This window comes from Zootoca vivipara, chromosome 3 (assembly GCF_965207765.1).
Source record: "Zootoca vivipara chromosome 3, rZooViv2.hap1.1, whole genome shotgun sequence".
Taxonomy (NCBI): domain Eukaryota; kingdom Metazoa; phylum Chordata; class Lepidosauria; order Squamata; family Lacertidae; genus Zootoca; species Zootoca vivipara.
In genome coordinates, this window is record NC_142586.1 from 79,213,882 (window position 1) to 79,225,998 (window position 12,117).

At 43.1% G+C, this 12,117-nt stretch overlaps 1 long non-coding RNA gene across 1 annotated transcript in view; it reads left to right on the plus strand.

Annotated features, from left to right (window-relative positions):
- The first annotated feature begins 9,362 nt into the window (after positions 1-9,362).
- LOC118081821 (uncharacterized) overlaps positions 9,363-12,117 on the plus strand; it is a 37,169-nt gene continuing 34,414 nt past the window's right edge. Inside the window, exon 1 of the long non-coding RNA XR_004692130.3 lies at positions 9,363-9,783. This is a non-coding gene — a long non-coding RNA (uncharacterized LOC118081821). The remainder of the gene's footprint in view (positions 9,784-12,117) is intronic.

Consider the following 12,117-nt stretch of genomic DNA (forward strand, 5'->3'; position numbering starts at 1 on the left):
CACAGCTCCCCAGCTCAATTCTATATTGAGCCTAGACCTCCACTGGCTGCTCTTCCTCCTTTTCCCATTGAGAATTCATAGACTGTTCTATAAGCCTCCTCATTCCATGGAGGGAATTATGCTCACTGCATCATTTGGCACTGGGCAGGCAACCCACCAGATCCTCTAGTCTTCATCACAGCCCTCTGCAAGCTGCCATGCCACTCCTTTCCCCAAGATGGGATTTTATTTTTATTTTTAGTCCTTTGGGGAGTGGTGCAGTGTAGTAAATGGAGAAAGGCTGCCTCTTGTTCCCTTTGGTCATTAAGTAAACTGTTTAGACTAGAGAGCAGTTTAATCAACACTCAAAAGAGTCCAAATGAGCAGGGTGACCAAGAGGCTGCAAGTCATCTAAATATTTATAGGCTATTCTTGACATAGTCTTGTATTCCCTTTCAGATTCCACTGGAGCAGGCGCTTATGGGGAAAGAGCTGTGGTCGACATAAAGAATCGTGTCCTTCTGAACAGCTTTTTGCAACTTTTTGCATAATTAGTTTAATTAAAAACACAAAGGATCAAATACATAACCAGGAGTGAGAACAGTGATTTCAAGATACATTACAGTGGTACCTCGGTTTAAGCACACAATTGGTTCCAGAAGTCTGTACTTAACCTGAAGCGTTCATAAACTGAAGCGAACTTTCCCATTGAAAGTAATGGAACGTGGATTAATCTGTTCCAGGCGGTCCGCGGAGTACTTAAACTGAAGTGTTCATAAACTGAAGTGAACTTTCCCATTGAAAGTAATGGAAAGTGGATTAATCCGTTCCAGACAGGTCCGCGGAGTACTCAACCTGAAGCGTACTTAACCCGAAGCATGGGTGTAATTGGTTCCGGAAGTTTGTTCATAAACTGAAGCGTTCATAAACTGAAGCATACTTTCCCATTGAAAGTAATGGAAAGTGAATTAATCCATTCAAGGTGGGTCCGCAGCATTCGTAAACCGAAAATTCGTAAACCGTGGTGTTCATAAACCGAGGTTCCACTGTAATGGAAAGTGGATTAATCCGTTCCAGACAGGTCCGCGAGTACTTAAACTGAAGTGTACTTAGATCATAGAATCATAGAATCATAGAGTTGGAAGAGACCACAAGGGCCATCCAGTCCAACCCCCTGCCAAGCAGGAAACACCATCAAAGCATTCCTGACAGATGGCTGTCAAGCCTCTGCTTAAAGACCTCCAAAGAAGGAGACTCCACCACACTCCTTGGCAGCAAATTCCACTGCCGAACAGCTCTTACTGTCAGGAAGTTCTTCCTAATGTTTAGGTGGAATTTTCTTTCTTGTAGTTTGAATCCGTTGCTCCGTGTCCGCTTCTCTGGAGCAGCAGAAAACAACCTTTCTCCCTCCTTTATATGACATCCTTTTATATATTTGAACATGGTTATCATATCACCCCTTAACCTTCTCTTCTCCAGGCTAAACATACCCAGCTCCCTAAGCCGTTCCTCATAAGGCATCGTTTCCAGGCCTTTGACCATTTTGGTTGCCCTCTTCTGGACACGTTCCAGCTTATCAGTATCCTTCTTGAACTGTGGTGCCCAGAACTGGACACAATACTCCAGGTGAGGTCTGACCAGAGCAGAATACAGTGGTACTATTACTTCCCTTGATCTAGATGCTATACTCCTATTGATGCAGCCCAGAATTGTATTGGCTTTTTTAGCTGCTGCATCACACTGCTGACTCATGTCAAGTTTGTGGTCAACCAAAACTCCTAGATCCTTTTCACATGTACTGCTCTCAAGCCAGGTGTCTCCCATCCTGTATTTGTGCCTTTCATTTTTTTGCCCAAGTGTAGTACTTTACATTTCTCCTTGTTAAAATTCATCTTGTTTGCTTTGGCCCAGTTGTCTAATCTGTTAAGGTCATTCTGAAGTGTGATCCTGTCCTCTGGGGTGGTAGCCACCCCTCCCAATTTGGTGTCATCTGCAAACTTGCTCAGGATTCCCTCAAGCCCATCATCCAAGTCATTGATAAAGATGTTGAACAAGACTGGGCCCAAGACAGAACCCTGTGGCACCCCACTAGTCACTACTCTCCAGGATGAGGAGGAGCCATTGATGAGCACCCTTTGGGTTCGGTCAGTAAGCCAGCTACAAATCCACTGAATGGTAGCATTGTCTAGCCCACATTTTACCAGCTTCTTTACAAGAATATCATGGGGCACCTTGTCAAAGGCCTTGCTGAAATCAAGATAGGCTACATCCACAGCGTTCCCTTCATCTACCAGGCTTGTAATTCTGTCAAAAAATGAGATCAGATTAGTCTGACATGACTTATTTTTCAGGAACCCATGCTGACTTTTAGTGATCACAGAGTTTCTTTCTAGGTGCTCACAGACTGTTTGCTTAATGATCTGCTCTAGAATCTTTCCTGGTATTGATGTCAGGCTGACTGGGCGGTAATTGTTTGGGTCCTCTCTTTTCCCCTTTTTGAAAATAGGGACAACATTTAAATTGAAGCAAACTTTCCCATTGAAAGTAATAGAAAGTGGATTAATCCGTTCCAGACGGGTCCGCGGAGTACTCAACCTGAAGCGTACTTTACCCGAAGTATGAGTGTAATTGGTTCTGGAAGTTCGTACTTAACCTGAAGCGTACTTAACCTGAAGCGAACGTTCCCCTTGAAAGTAATGGAAATTGGATTAATCCGTTCCAGACAGGTCCGCGGAAACTTAAACTGAAAGTACTCAAACTGAAGCGTACTTAAACCAAGGTATGACTGTACATAGAACTGAATGATTATATAGCTTCTCCACCTCAAACTTCTCCTGCCCTTTTAAATTTCAGAGAACACCATGTCTTATCACAATGTTCATTTACAGAAAATATATATTTATATTTGTTGGCTCAGCAATGCAGAAAAACAAAGTCAAGGAGAAGTTCTTTTGTAGCAGACAAACATTCCCGTTTATGCCTGACATCAAGTGCATTGATTTATCAGATTGATTTATTCCATCCTCTTCAGACAACAACCCATCTTCCCAACAGCTACCTTTGACTTTACAGCACCTTCTGTCAGCGCATCTCTTCTTTGTCTTGTCCCTGGAAGAGACTCCTATTCAAAGTCATAGTTGAAGTATAGATATATTCTATTTCTAATGTAGTTTCACTATTCTGTGGTTAACCACTTTCAAAATGAAACATTATTTCCAAAGATGATGATGCAGCTTGACCTTCCGACTGCAGCCTACTGATGGTTTGTATTTGCATCAGATGTGGATCCCTTGTACTGAATCCCTTAAGCTGATGTCTGGTACTGAACTTGAGTCATATCATGGACTTTGTAATGGCCTAGCCACTTGCTAACTCTGTTAAAGCAATTCTTCCCAAATTGGCAGTGATAAACAAAGCTAGATGTTCACCCTTATTACAGAAAACCAGAGGATTTGCAGACACGGATTTCCAATAAAAGCCACCAAATAAATTTCAGTTGGCCAGGAAAACAATAAAAAGAATGAAAGAGGATGTCATAAAAGTAAGCATGGTATTTGGTTCTGAGCAGGTAAAGGTAAAGTTAAAGGACCCCTGACCATTAGGTCTAGTCGTGACTGACTCTGGGGTTGCGGCGCTCATCTCGCTTTATTGGCCAAGGGAACCGGCGTACAGCTTCCAGGTCATGTGCATAGCTGTCAAGTTCTCCCTTTTTTAAAGGGAAATTCCCTTATGCTGAATAGGCTTCCTCGAGAGAAAAGGGAAAACTTGACAGCTATGGTCATGTGGCCAGCATGACTAAGCTGCTTCTGACAAACTAGAGCAGCGCACGGAAACGCCGTCTACCTTCCCCGCTGGAGCGGTACCTATTTATCTACTTGCACTTTGACGTGCTTTTGAACTGCTAGGTTGGCAGGAGCTGGGACCGCCAACCTTCTGATTGGCAAGCCCTAGGCTCCGTGGTTTAACCCACAGCACCACCGCAGTGAGGAGTTAAAGGGGGGATTAGACAAAATCACTGAAGATAAGCCAATCAGTGGCTAGTAATCATGATAGTATACCAGTTTCTGGGAATGCCAGTTGAGTACCCCACCTCGAATAATCTCTAGCCCACATTTGATAGTCACAGGAAAACCTCACATGTAATAAGAGCCCTTGCAGTTCTGCTTAGTGATGGATTAGAGTTTCTCTTTCCCCCATGTGATTTATCATCAGGGCAGAAGAAGAAGTAGCAGTTATCTGAAGAGAGTTCATTTATTTGGAGTTTGATGTTGAAGAGACAATGGCATCAGCAGTTTCAGAGAAATTATTTTGATGTGGACTCCCTTGATGGGTTGTGTCCATGTCGTTATTCAGCTGGGTACTGTGGTGACACCTACACAAACTGTCAAGAACCTTTCTACATTCTGGGCACAGGGAATGTTTGAGATTGCTGGTAAATTACCTGATCTGAAAGTTGTTGTTTTGTAATTATAGCAGAGAGTGTGCACAGTGTATCTGAAGAAGTGTGCATGCACACAAAAGCTCATACCAATGACAAACTTAGTTGGTCTCTAAGGTGCTACTGGAATGGATTTTTTTATTTTGTTTCACTCACCTTCTGTAATCAATAAAGTTGTGGCCTAAATTCTGCCAAAAACCAAAACTAAAATTTGAGTCAAGTGTCTGTTTATTTAGGGGGGAGGTCTCTGGGTCTGAACACGCAAATGAGCCTGCTTGTTAAAGGGTAGACAAGTGGAGCACAGGAAATGAAAATGGCTACTTTTGTTTATTTGTGTTTCCATACAGTATTTGACAAGAGCATTCATCAGTCCAAATTATTTACAAGATTTGAGGGAACCTTTATCAAGGGCATGCAGAATGGGCCCACTGCAGCCTGTGGGACTGGCTTCGGGCCTAACTCATTATTTTATCAAGGCTCTGGCAGTCAATCAATAGGAAATTATCTGTGCTGTATTGACATAAATCATAATTGGTTTCTCTTGAATGCCATGCCAAATCCCTGACAGAATGAGTTACTGTATGCTCTGTGCCAGTTTTCTTTTCCTTATCTGTTCGACTCAAATCTTTCCCTGAATACAATCAAATGGCAGCAGAATCCTAAAGGAGACTGACAGCCTCATGAGAACTTCAGCATGGTGACCTATATCTTTAATCTAGCACCCCACTCTCTTGAGCCATAGCCATAATTTTTCATACATCAAAACAACTGGAAAGGGGTCAGACGAGGCAAGAAAATAATAATATAGATCAGTTACAGCTCAGTAATTTGTATGGCAGTGGAATAAACTCACCACCCCATGAATTAATACAAATTGAGCCCACCCTAAAATCTGAAGTATCATTAGCTTCCTAATTGTTTGAGCTTCTACACAGCCTCCCCCAGAATTGTACAACCATGTTTAGGATGAGCTGTAATGCTTCTGAACAACAGTTGCTGGACACCACAGAAGGGGAAAGTGCTCTTGCGCTCAGATCCTGCTTGCAATTCTCCCATGGGTATCTGGTTGGCCACTGTGAGAAAAGGTTGCTGGGCTTGATCCAGGATGCATTGGCCTGATCCAGCAGGCTCATCTTATTCTCATGTTCTTGCCCTTCTGTTGTTTTATCTGTAGTGTTATGCTTGTACCTTAAAGTAGAACTGACCCCCCCCCCAAAAAATGAATCAACCATCTTTTGGCTAGGTGGGAGCAAGACAAAATCCTCCCAAAATCATGGTGGGGTGGGCATTTCAAATTTTTTAAATAGATTGTACTTATTTATTTAGCCCTGCACTGCTTAAAGATGTCCTCTCTTTGCCACATCCCACTGGCACTTGCTGGACTGCCTTGGATGGATTCCATATCACGTCGCTCTCAAAGCCTTTCGGGAAGTATGGCTGGAAAAGAGCAGTCTGAGGTCACCAACCTGGAGCCTGAAGGTACACATCATGTGGCCATAGAGGTTTTCCCTGGTGCTCAAAGTATCCCATTCCCTGCCCCTGCTGAAATTAGGCTTGAAACAAATTGTTCAAATGAAGCCAATGGAATAGATTGTGGTGTGTGCTTGGGCTGCGGTGTGTGTGGGGTGCCCACAATAATTTCTCGAGTTTGCAAATGGGCCCCAAAAGTTGCCAACCCCTGCAGCCAGGTAAGCAGCAACCCCACCCCCAAATACTTCAGAGCTGTTTCTCTTCCCTCACCACAACGAAAGCAGTAGCAGCCCTTGTTTTCAGAGGGGCAGGATATTTCCAGGAAACTGGAGGGAGAATTTCAACCCAGCCAATCATATTCAGCCAGCAATAACTACCAACTTGTGGCATAGAACTGGGGAGGAGAGAGGCATCATGGTAGATGTATGGCCTCTAGAAATGTCTCCAGATCAGAGGTTCCCAAGCCATGGACTCAAGTGGTCTGCAGAGTGTATGTGAGGAACACTTACAACTGGAATTCTATGAAATTCAAATTGTAATACAATAAAATAAATAAAAGTTGCAATTAAAATACAATTAAAAATCATACGGTATCTAGCATAGCACGTTACAGTTGCTTCAGTGGACAGGGGGAAAAACCCCTTATTAAGTGGTCTACCATCAGCAATTTTCAAGGGGTCCACGTGAAAACAAGTTTGGGAACCACTGCTCTAGTCCTGTTAGAGAGAAGGCCTTGAATCTGGGGACCACGTTTCTAAAGGCAGGGCAACCATGGGGAAGTCTGCTATCATTGTGTGATCACATTATTCTTATTTGTTAAGTTTATTAGTTGTCTTTCTCGAAATGACCTTGGCAACTTACATAAAAATAAAAATATAAAACAGAGAAAATATACAGATTTTAAAACCAAACAACAAACCACAATGACTCTATATAATACTAAGATCATGTCCCCCATAAAAATTAACAAGATCAACAGCAGCCGATATACCAGTAACAAAAATCCAATAAAAAACTGATGATCAATGAAACAGCCTTTCACATACCCTTGAACACCTGAAAGCTGGAAAAGTTTTAACTTAGCCCCCCAAATAGAGTAATGTCAGTGCAAAATAGGCATTGCTGGTGAGACCTTTGCATAGCAGAGGATCACAACTAAAAAGGCCATCTCCTTTTCTTGCCACTTTCCTAACTTCTCTAACAGTGAGCCTATGCATGCTTTCTCAGAGATGAGTCCCACCAAGTTTAGTAGAGTTTGCTTGCAATAAACAGGTATAGGACTGTAGCCTAATATGATCGATATGATCATATTACTAAGCACTGGTCCAAATGCTACTAATGCATACATCTGTTCAAGCACCCATACATGTTACTCAAAGGCTATCTCCGCAAGACATTTCTCAGAATTACCCATACCAATATCTGATACTCTTTTCTTCTCTAGGTATTAGAAACCGTTTCCTTCTTAGAATAGTGATAGGCTTTACTGGGGATAGAGAGAGAACAAAGTTTGGCAATGCTAATACTACAAAAGCTTGCAACATCAGAAACTGGTTTCACAATAAGTAGTTCGTTCCAGGCTGCCAACAAATATTGCCTCAAGTGAAATTTGGAAATTCCTGCTTGGGCAAACTATGCGAGAAATTCTAAGGAATGCTAAACAGATTTCTCAGTACACATAAGCTACACATTTTATTCAGTTGCCACTGAATTCCCCCTAAAGCAAAATGTGGAGCAGTTTTGGAAGTTTCTGCTCAGACAAAAACTTGACTTTCAAGAGAAGCTTAAGAGATTCCCTCAAATCTAGCAGTGTTTCCCACAGAGTCTGCAGGAGTCACATTTCACTGACAAGAGTGTGAAAATGACTCCACATTTACAGGATTTGAGGGTGTGTGCTTTTTCAGTTGCACGCAGCCTGCTAATGAAAAGTGCATCGAAGGGTCATCTGTTTTGACCTCTAATACACTCCAGTTCTGCAGAGTGTGGTGCAGTTGCTGAAGCATGACGCTTGTTTGTGGGGAAAGTTCGGTTTTAAATACATGCTCAGCCTTGAAACAATGTCAGTGGCCTTGGCCTACCTCCACGCTAAAGTTGTTTTGTGAAGGAAATGAGCTCCAAGCTTCCTACCTCCACTCCGCCCCACACACACACACCCTTTGAGGCTGTGAGCAAATATAATAAATAATAAATGCAACACATGGAATCTGACAGCTGACATGACAGGGAATTCTGTTTGAACAGATCTTTCGATCACACTGCATTGAACTGAAATCCAGGTTAGCTCAGTTTATTTCAGGTCTGAAGCTCGCATTTGTTGGAAGCACTGTTTAAATAACACGCCACATTTATAAAAGAGCTTGGGGAGCTCCAAGTTCATTCCTGCGTACAATAAACCTACAGGGCAGTTCAATATTTCATCCCAATCTTGAAGATTGGAGGCTAGACTGAAGCCCCTACCCTGAGGTTATTCTGCATTCTCTTCCAAGAATGTCTGGTGCGAGAGGGGGACAATTCGTGCTAGACTTGCCCTGATATTTCTATTCCTTCCTGCTTCATCCTCCAGAACTTCAAGTATTACAGGGATAGAAGGTCTCAATGGGTCGCCTATGTACATTTGGCTGAACATTCCTAGGCATCTTGCATGAAAGACCCTACATGCATTTACAAACCTAAGATCCTCGGGTGAGGAGACAGCACAAATTCTGCAATATTGCATGGTTTATCTAGATAATGCTTTTTGACCCCAAGGCCCTCAAAGTGGTGAACCACATTAATATGTATGAGTACTAAAGTATAATACGTACGATAAATCAATCACACCAAGCCACAAAATTCAGCCAAGAACACCAATTACGTAATAGGGTCTGATTGTCACTGGGAAACACTTTGGAGGTGGCAGAACTCTTTCATTCATAAAATCAAAGAATTGTAGAGGTGGAAGGGAACACAACGGTCATCTAGTCCAACCCCCCTGCATTGCAGGAATCTTTTGCCCAACATGGGGCTGAAACCCATGGCCCTTAGATTAAGAGTCTCATGCTCTCCCAACTGTAGCAAAGACATAAACTGAACCATGTAATTAGTATAGGGCTGCCATACACCCAGGATTTGCAGGACAATACTGGGATGTCAAAGGTGAAAATGACGTCGGGGGGGATTTCTATAAGGCGTGGTTTGCCCTGGATCTTTGACCAGTAAAGCGAGAAATTGTATTTGGCATTTTTGTATATTTTTTTAGTTTTCCTTTTTTAAAAAGCCCACAACTTTGGGGGTGTCTGGATTTTTACTTCTTGAAATATGGCAACCCTACATTAGTTTTTGTTCTTACGACCATGTCAGGTGTTAGCTAGTCCCAAGTCATCCTGCACACCCCTCATAACTCTGGCTGCCCCACCCTAAATACCAGAAAGGAACAGGAGGAGATGGTATCAGGCTTGAGTAGCAGGTTGAGGGATCAGTTGCTTACAGAAAGTCTCTCCACACAATTCCCACGCTAGATATTTGAGGGTAATCTGATGCAATCCAGGATGGATGTAATTACTCCCAGGTGAATTCCATGGGAGAGACTGATGCCTGGGGGAGGCACGCACAGCAGCAACCATGGAATCTGGAAGCGATGGCAACTATATTTCCTGAGGGTCCCGCCATCTCTGATTCTGCTGTGAACATATGTGGCAGCACCTAGTGCCTGAGGTCCTGCTGCAGAGTTCCTGACAACCAGCTGCATCATCTTTTGTAACTTCAGTACATTTGAAAAAGTGAGCACAGTGCACAGGGGTTTCACGATCTGCACAGGAGGACCTCAGGCTTCTAGGTCTGCCCCATCACTAAGTGAGATGTTCTTCCTCGGCAATATGTGGAGGAGGCAATGTTGCCATGTAAAAAAGATGCATCTGGTAGGTAGAAAAATTCATTGCTTGGATTCATTTTTTCTGTTTGAAAAATGTGCTTTGGCTTTTACTCATAAAGTTAAAACTTGAACGCTTTGTCTGCTGCATCACAGACCACAAACACTGGACGTATATACTGTACCATGTTATCTTCATATTTACAATGTCTGTTGCAGGGGATAGATGATTATCATTACTGTCTTTTTTTCCAGGAAACTTGATTGTTCCCTTTTCTTTTAAACCTGCCTTTCCCACATTAAGATATCTTACATCAGTACAAAGTTATGAAAGGCAGTGGTGTGACGCAGGTCTTTCCAGCACTGTTCAGTTGATCGAGCTTCTAAGGAGCTGCAGCTCAGTGCTAAGCCAGCTCCCCTTTGAAGCTCTAATGCCATCCTTGTAATCTGCTGAGGACTGGAATTTTTAGCAAAGCCCGGGTAGGAATGCCAAGCAATGCTGGCAGCTTTGCTTTGACACCCTCCTATCGCTTTGCCGATTAACACAAAAAAGGAGAATAGCATCCACCAGCACCCTGAGAGATTCATTCTTTAGAAGCTTGTCCTTTTCGGTTCAAAAGGGTCTCAGCAACAGTAACTACGTAGTTCTGAGGTTCTGCTGAGGCAGGAGGAAAAGGAGAAGGGAATGCCGTTAAGAGGGCAATCTGAAGATCAACTTGTCCCTTTATGGTTTTGATAGTGAGATGCCCATCAAATGGTAGCAAGCATACGTGGAAATGCAGCCTAGGAATAGGCAAAGCCTTGCATTATGTGCAGTTTTGTGAGCGTGTGCTTCATTGCTACCTACTGCACTTTCAAAAATGGATTTCTAAACTGACATTCAGGACATATTGCCTGAACCTGCAACGCGGCAATTAGTAAAGTGCCGATTGAACGCAAAACATCTTTAAGAGTACTATCAGAGTACAAAGGAATTTGGGGGGCATCCCACTAACAAGCCATGTCTTATCTATTGGCTGGACCTTAGAGGCTCATCTGAAAGCCCAAACAAGCTCATCCAAGTAATATTGGGTAATAATATCTATACAGCAGCTCACTCTCAGATCTCGAATTTGCTGGTCAATGGAACTCTTCTCTACTAGGTTCTCTGCTCTCTCTCTCCCTGCTCTGTCCCATTGGTGTGTTCCTCATGTTCATGAACGCTGCATATACACAAGCACACTCCCTTTAGCTGAAACCCCTTCCATCCCTCAAGCTCAGTTGTGGTTGCATGTGTTTGAATATTCAGTGGCGTTTCTGTGAATACTTACTACTGGGCATCAGCCTGTGCCATCAGGAAAAGAATTTGCCCTTGCAGACAACATCTAACAGTATCCAACTGCTGGCATGCAGCTTCAGCCAGTATCTTGACACAAAGCAGTTGTGATTTGACATTATTGGACTGTCCTGAGAGTAGCAATGTCAGTAGGGTTATTTGACAGCATGTGACAGATGACTTGCAATATAATTTAGTAAGTCTGAGTAATGGGCAAACCTACACACAATTGTGCACCTTTAACATATACCCAGACTCGTATAATCACATATAAAGCTATTTCCCACAGAAACAGAAGCGTATATTTAACCCCATTCAAGGTTCCCTTTCCATCCTCTACATGTCGAAGTTGGAAGGAAGGAAGGAAGGAAGGAAGGAAGGAAGGAAGGAAGGAAGGAAGGAAGGAAGCTCTCTACGCCTTTTATCTGTTCTGACTCTGCAAAACGTACTCGGTAATCCCAGAGGAAGAATGCAAATAAGGGTAAAGCACAGTTAAAATGCAAGCCCTGCCTTAACAATACTTAAAGCCTCAGAGCTCCATGAACCAATTGCACCCAGGAAACTGCATGCCTGCAAATTTCAGAATGCATAGACTGCATTGCATCACAAACGGAGCAATATAATTTGAACATTATAAAATTCAAAACCACTAAAAACATTTCAGAATGCGGAAGATGGAGAGGTACATAGGAGCCTCGTCCCCTTCTCCATGCTAGCCATCAGCGACCTGAAGGTAGTTGGAGCAACAGTTAACTGTTTTTGTATAGAACATTGTTACATGGGCAGTTAACTGCATTACCTGAAGACACTGCCTGGAGCCAGTGTATTGAGTGGCTTTAAAGTAGGCTTGACAGGTAACCTGCCCATTAGACTCACACCTTTCAATCTCCTCATGCAGTGAGACACAATCCAGGGACAGTTCCTTCCTCCCATCCTTTCTCATCCACCACTTCCCTGCCCAACATAACTCAAGGTGTCCCCACACATCTGGGGCTGGGGAGAAGATGACAGGGCCAGGATGGTGGGGATCAGAAGGAGCCACAGGTGCCCTGTCTTCTGTTTCATCAG